General features: G+C 36.9%; 1 protein-coding gene across 2 annotated transcripts in view; it reads right to left on the bottom strand.

The window, feature by feature from the left end:
• LOC117182208 (paired box protein Pax-5-like) overlaps positions 1 to 7,921 on the bottom strand; it is a 380,233-nt gene that overhangs the window by 27,885 nt on the left and 344,427 nt on the right. The window lies entirely within an intron of this gene.

Raw genomic sequence — 7,921 nt, 5'->3', positions numbered from 1 at the left:
TTACCTTTGTCTGCGGGTAATATTATAATATCTTTATTTTGATTAAGTTCTTTAATTGCGGTTTTTTCTTGTTTTGTTAAGTTGGAGGATGGAACTTGAGCTCTCATCTCCTACATTCTACGAGTAAGTAATCCTTGACTCACCATCAGATTTTTATCCATCGTGTGCGAACCTATCCATATTCTTTTTGTCGGTTTCAATTTTTATTCAAAGTGCTATCATAATGACGGATCCAGATCCAAAAATCGCGGTTTTAATAAAAAAAGGGGTGCTCTTAAAACTAGATTAACAAAGTTAGAAAAAGTTTTAGATCAATTCGAATCAGGTCCAAATGCCGATTTTGAACTTCTCGATCTTGAAGGTAGATTAGCGAAACACCAATCATTGTTAGAACAATCCGAAAAGATTATTGTAGATATCGAATCGCTAACCACTGATGAAACACTTTTAAAATCATTCGAAGATGAACACAACTCCATTGAGAATCGGTACTTTACAATCAACGGATGAATAAAAAATTTACGAAGAAATATTCGAATCCACCAATTAATTCGCGTTTAAATGAAACTAATTATGAAAGTATTATAAACGATTCAGAACTTACTGACTCCGCGAAAAATATACAGCCTTCAGGAGTGCAAGAGTCTCTCGTGGCATTAGATACTCTTAATTTACAATCACTCTTGAACCCTTTAGCTCTCAAAAATCAAATAGCTCCCGTAAATTCAACATCTTCTGCCAATCAATCGCAGCGTGCAAGTTCAATGATTGCAGGCAGCGCAAATAGTTCAGCCAACTCCGCGAATGTTCAGAATACAAGTCATGTCTTTTTAGATCCAAATCTTCCTAAGCTTTCATTGCCGACATTTTCGGGCAATTTTGACACATGGCTCGGTTTTAAAGACACATTTGATTCAATGGTACATAAAAATGCACAAGTACCCAACATTTTTAAATTTCACTATTTGAAGTCATGTGTCAAGGACGAAGCAGCAGAAGCAATCGCTTCAATAGAATCATCAAGCGACAATTACAAGGACGCTTGGAAACTGTTGACAGATCGATACGATAATCGAAAATTTATTGTCGAAAATCATGTAAAAGCACTTTTTAATTTGCAACAATGATTTCGCTTTTAGAGCGGCGAGCTCAGATTGAAGTAGCGCGTCCAGCTCACAATCCAAATTCAAATTCTCACAGTTCGAACAGAAATACATACATGAAAAATAATAATGTGTCAGGTCAAGGTTCGAAACCCTCTCGCAAATTCGTTGCTTCACTTTCTAATCCTTTAGCCAATAAATCTACAAATGATTCGAACCATGTAAAACCACAGCGTTCATGTCATGTTTGCAAGGGAGATCACGCAATCTTTTCGTACAACAACTTTTTGAAATTAACCCCGCAAGATCGTCTAGCCGAAGCCAGAAACGCGTCTTTATGCATTAATTGTCGTCGTGCGGGTCATCGTGCCAGCGATTGCCGCCTAGGTCCGTGTCGAAAATGTAGTGAAAGACACAATACACTGCTTCATTTCGAACAGAAATCGAATGAGGGAAAGCATCCAATCCAATCGCCATCGGATGAAAAGTTATCCACAAATAATTATCACATACGTGTTCCATCTCAAGTTTATTTAGCAACTGCTATTGTCGACGTCATTGACAGTCAAGGCAATTATCAGCCTTGTCGTGTTATGTTAGCTGGGGGGGGGGGGGGCTCAATCATGTACAATAACTGAGGCTTGCGCATCACGCTTAGGATTACACAAAAAACATTTTGAAATTCCAATGTTATCAGTTGATGATATGAGGACAAACATTAAATTCAGAACATTTGCCACGGTCAAATCAAGATTTAACTATCAAAAATCCAATTTATAACTTTTAGTTGTTCGTAAAATTTCCAATGCAATGCCATCATTTCCATTAGACAAAAATTCCCTTGAAATCCCAGACAATATCTTTTTAGCTGATCCGCAGTTTCATGAACCTGCTCCCGTTGAAATGATAATCGGTGCCGAGTATGTTTACAACTATTTGATCGCAGGAAAATTAAATATCCCGGGTCATACAGCAGTTTTACAGAAAACTAGTTTAGGATGGATAATCGCAGGTAGAGTCTACGCTTCACAAGAAAAAAATAAAGTAGGCCCAAATGTATCTGTTTATAATTTCATTCGACACACAAGTTTACCCCTTTTATGGGAATTAGATCAAACGCAGCCCTCCTCCAAGCGTTCTAAGGAAGAGCAGGCAGCGGTTTTATTCACTCGAGAAAAAATTCGAAGAAGATCCGTCACTTAAGGATCAGTATTCAACTTGTATAAACGATTATTTAGACAAAGGCCACATGTCTGAGGTGAAAGACAGAGCCTCATTAGATCAGGAATATTATCTGCCCCATCACGCAGTGGTCAAAGAGGACAGCCTCACCACTAAAACCCGAATCGTATTTGACGCTTCCATGAAGTCTTCCACGGGTATTTCATTAAATGATTGTCTCATGGTCGGTCCTACTGTTCAGGACACTCACAGCCGACATCCAGCAGATGTATCGGCGAATAAAGGTTTTCCAAAATGATAGTGTGTTTCAAATAATAATTTGGCGAAACAGTCCAAACGAACCTATTAACATTTACTCAATAAATAGAGTCACTTTTGGCACAGCTTCAGCGCCATTTCTCGCTACTCGAACTCTGCAGCAGCTAGCAGAGGATGAGCGCGATTCAAAACCAAACGCCGCACGCATTCTTCAACGCGATTTTTACGTCGACGATCTGTTGACAGGTGCTCAGTCATTTGATGAGGCACTTTTACTTCGAAATGACCTCATCGAACTTTTAAATAAAGGGGGATTTAGTCTCCAAAAGTGGGATTCTAATGATCGAAGATTAATGAGCGATTTTCCTGATAATATTACACATACACACATGTCTCTAGATCCGATGGAAACTATCAAAACACTAGGGCTTCATTGGGACTCACAAACAGATTCAATAGTATACACAGTCAATCTTTCCGATGGAAATAAAAATGTCCCAAAAAGGTCAGTTTTATCACAAGCTGCAAAATTATTTGATCCACTAGGTTTGCTGGGACCAGTCGTAGTCTCAGCAAAAATAATAATTCAGCTTCTTTGGAAGGAAAAACTCGGATGGGATGATCCCGTTCCGTATAAGTTGCAAAAATTATGGCTAGACTTTAAAAATCAATTAAACTTCGTTAACAATTTACGTTTCAATCGATGCATTGTCATTCCAAATACAGTGGAGACACAAATCCATGGATTTTGTGATGCAAGCTCTGAGGCATACGTTACATGTATCTATCTCCGCTCGACTAACACTCAAGGTGAGCATCATTGCTCTCTCCTATGTGCGAAATCACGCGTCGCGCCCATAAAAGTTATCTCGTTGCCAAAATTAGAATTATGCGCGTCACTTTTGTTAACGAAGTTGTATCAATCCACAATCGAATCTTTAAAAATTTCCTTCAATAAAACCTTCTTTTGGTCCGATTCAACGATCGCATTAGGTTGGATCGGCTCAGAGTCATATACGTTGCTCACCTTTGAGGCTAACAGAGTAGCAGAAATTCAAAAGGTCACTCCCGATCAATGGTTTCACGTTCCAACAGATCACAATCCAGCCGATCTTATATCACGCGGGCAAAATCCAAAGGATTTTATACAAGCCACTATGTGGAAAACCGGTCCACTTTGACTCAGTCAAGATGACAGAACTTGGCCTGAAACGCGAATTGTTTACTCAAAAAAGTGCAAAGAAGTCTTTCAATGCTCTCTAACGTTCACTTTGACAAATTTTAATAAAGAAAAGGATTGGAAAATCCATTTCAAAAACTTGCTGGAAAAATATGACAACACAAAAAAATTGAAAGCGGTGCTAGCTTATTGATTGAGATTTATCCACAATTCGCAAAAAAAGGACTTGTCTCAAAAATTGCAGGGTCCTCTTTCATTCAAAGAACTAGACACCCCGATGTTGGCTGTAGTAAAGTTAGTGAGAAAAGATACATTCCACAAGGAAATTGATTTATTATCTCGCGGCGAAAATCTGGATAAAAAAAGCAGTTTATTGAGTTTAACTCCCTTCATAGACCAAGGCATTATCTGAGTTGGCGGCACACTCGAACGTGCTAATATTCCGTACGCGAAAAAACACCCAAATGTTTTACCCAAAGGTCATTATGTAACTCAATTAATTATTCGCGAAGAACACATCGCTAAAAAACACGCGGGAACGCAAGCTACTCTTTATGGCGTTCGAGAATTATTCTGGCCAATTGATGGACGTAATGTCACGCATCAGGTTTTACACAAGTGCGTTAGATGTTTTAGAGCGAAGCCTCGCGGCATTAACCACATTATGGGGAATTTGCCTGGAAAAAGACTGTCCTATTCACGATTCTTTCTCAATGTGGGCGTCGACTATGGCGGACCTTTTTTTGTGAAACAAACACGTCATAAAAATCGAGGTAAAGACAAAGTTCACATTGCAACTTTTATCTGCTTTGCAACGAAAGCGTTTCATCTAGAAGTGGTTAGCGATGAGACCACTGAAGCTTTTCTCGGGTGCCTTAAGCGATTTTTTTCTCGTCGAGGAAAGTTGCTTACATATGAACAATTAGAAACATGCACAATCGAAATTGAAGGGATCCTAAACTCTCGACCTCTCACTCCCATGTCCTCAGATCCAAATGACCTTCTCCCTTTGACTCCTGGTCACTTCCTTGTTGGTGAGTCATTGACAAGCTTTCCTCAAATGAATTATTGAGATGTAAAGCTCAATTGCTTGTCATGCTGACAAGAAGTAGAGCAAATGAGGCAGCATTTCTGGTCCAGATGGTACAAGGAGTACCTAAACGAACTGCAATCCCGCAACAAGTGGAAGGGATCAGCACATCAAGAAAAAATCAAAGTAGGGACTTTGGTTATTGTAGCAGAAGACAACGATCCACCTATGTGCTGGAAAATGGGTCGCATCACAGAAGTCTTCCCTGGAAGGAATGAAATCATTCTGGTGGTATCCGTACTCACCAAAACCGGCGAATACAAGCGCTGCGTTAAAAAGTTGTATCCACTTCCAATTTATGACATTTCGTAAATTAATCCAAATTAGGTTAACTATTATGTGTATCCTGTTTTCTTCTCCATTTATCGATAATTTCTGATATATACGTTACACTTTTATCTTTAAATTTACTGAAAATAATATTTAGAAATTTAGTACAAGACAACTGAAAAGGTAGACGTTCTTAGTATATAAAACTTTGGTGTGTTCTACGTTCAAATTTAGACAGGATTTACCTCACATAACCTATTCGTAGTAACTATACTGATATTAATTACTGAAAAAACTCTGTAATTGTTATTTCCAAATTCAAATGTTCGATCTCTTTCTATTATTCTTAAATCATTGTCTACGAAACCATACCCATTATTCTTCTTACTCTTTAAGTGAGCTCTTCCGTTTCTTTTCGATCAGTTACTTGAACATTATGTTTTAAATAATTTTATATCAGTTGGTTGAACCTAATCGTTCAAAGCGGGCAAGATGTTACGTCGTAACAATTACTTATTTAACAATTTAAGATATTTTAATGTCACTTTAAAATTCTTCAAAGCTACGAACTTTCCATATCTTTTAAATCTCTGAAAACTTGTAAATAGACGTAAAACGGCCATCCTTGAGCTAAAATCTCTATAGTATAGTCGTAGTAGATTTGTACAGTAAACCATCGTAAGCTGGGTACTTTGTCAAAACTCACGTCTCAAACATCAAATTTTATTGTCTTGTTTGCACCAAACCATTTGAAACTTTATAATTCCATGCAGCTTTGCAAACCCATTTGCGCCCTAGACCTTAGGCAAGGGCAATTTACTGTCGAATATTTTTTTTCAAACTTTCATGGTAACAAACTTCCCACCTTCTTGTACCGGGAATCCTAAATGTGACGTCAGGCGAAGGAGTGTCCTGCCACCTCCACCACTATATCTATAGACAATCAGCGCATGACAAGGCCATTTGTATTTTTCCGTTTGGTCAAAACTTGGGGTTCGCTCCGAAGTCCTGCGACTTCGTAGAGACAGAAATCTTGTAACCGTCAAGCAGAGAACACCTGATCGGGTCGACCTCAGGCTATGTTCAATCATTTTTTTGTATAATTAACATTCAAACATAAAAATAATCTCTCACCTGTTAACACTCAGATAAATTGTATAAATCGTGTGTGTGTGTTTAAAATAAACTAATGTTTAAACTTACTCCTCGATTTATTAATCCTCAATTGCAACAATCACATTGACAATACAAAATCTTTGTAAAAAAGGGTATGATAAAAGAATTCTATAAATTTAAAACTGTGCGGTTTATGAAAATTTTCGTATAGCAGAAAATAATTTTTTGTCATTTACGTTATTAAAGCATTTTTGTACTTGCAACTTTTCTTTATTATTTATTACCTTTGGGTTGTTTTTAAGCGTTTTAAATATTTAAAAACAAGAAGTAATAAATGCCTCGTTAAATAAATGAAACTTACTTCGCTTTTTCAAATATTTTAAATTATTGTTTAAGAAATGTTATTTTGCATTAAAAATTGAGTAAGAGAGTATTATATACAATAAAAGAGTTGGATAAATGGAAAACTGCGCATTTTACGAGAATTTTTATTTATCGTTCATTACATTTAGATATTTTAAAACGTTTTTAAATATATTAAGAAAAAAAGTATCGAGCTTTTTTTGAAATAAGTAAAATCCAATTCTAAAATTTTTCTAAATAAAAAATGGTAAATTAAAGTTGAGTTCAACAACTTTTAGTTTGAAGTTGGTTGAGGCTCACCATATGACTTACAATTAGTACGACCCTGCCTTGAAATTCTTACCCAATCTTTTGTCATAGAGATCCAAGTGCTTCGACAGCGAAGTCGGTAGAACGCGCGGTTGGGACACACTAGTTTAGGTAGTTTAGGTTAGGGAGGGTTCAATCCATAGCGAGGGCGATTTTTCAAAGCGTCTAGACATACGATTACATGTGTGAGTAAGCAGTGTGCGCGAATTACGTACTTTAATCATTTAAAAAATGAAGATTATATAAAAACAATTTCGAAAACCATTTTTTTTTAGAATTAGTGTTTAGTTGAGGCACTAGTCTATTTCTCCGATAATACATATTCTTATATTAAGAAAATATATTCTTGAAGTGTATCAGAAATGATTACTTGGAAGTAAACTATGTTCTGCATTTGAATACATCTCTATATGAAGTAACACAATAAAGTTTTAGAATAATAAAATGCGATATTCTATCTAAGAATACATTTTCTCAGATAATGAAAATTTACGCGTGTTCCAAGCATACGGTAGAAAGTACTTATTTATTTGGAACACACTCATATTCTATCCTCCCCATTTGTGCTTACGATTCACTTGAATCAACTAATATTTTCTTGATTCAAGAACAATTTTTTTTCAGTGTAATAATTACTCAAACCAGCGTGACCTATCGATGGCCTGGATTGATTATCGGAAAGCTTTCGATTCTACATCCCATAGACTTATCATCTGTCTTTTGGAAATCTTAAAGGTTCATCCGCAAATAGCTGGGTGCATAGAGAGATTGATGCCGCTTTGGAAAACCAGATTTACTATCTCATCTGGCAAAAATCGTGTGACAACTAACAAGGTCACGTTTCAGAGAGGTGTCTTTCAGGGTGACACCATGAGCCCACTCCTCTTTTGCCTTACATTATTGCCATTATCTCTAGCACTACGCCATTCGGACGGGTACTTGTGCGGAAAACCTGCAGATCGAAAGTACAAGGTCACTCATGTATTTTACATGGACGATCTTAAGATCTATGCTAAAAACAGAGAGCAACTTCATCTAGCTCTGGGGATT

Source organism: Belonocnema kinseyi, chromosome 10, assembly GCF_010883055.1.
Source record: "Belonocnema kinseyi isolate 2016_QV_RU_SX_M_011 chromosome 10, B_treatae_v1, whole genome shotgun sequence".
Taxonomy (NCBI): Eukaryota; Metazoa; Arthropoda; class Insecta; order Hymenoptera; family Cynipidae; genus Belonocnema; species Belonocnema kinseyi.
The sequence above is the reverse complement of the archived record's forward strand: the minus strand, read 5'-3'. Positions and strand labels throughout refer to the sequence as shown.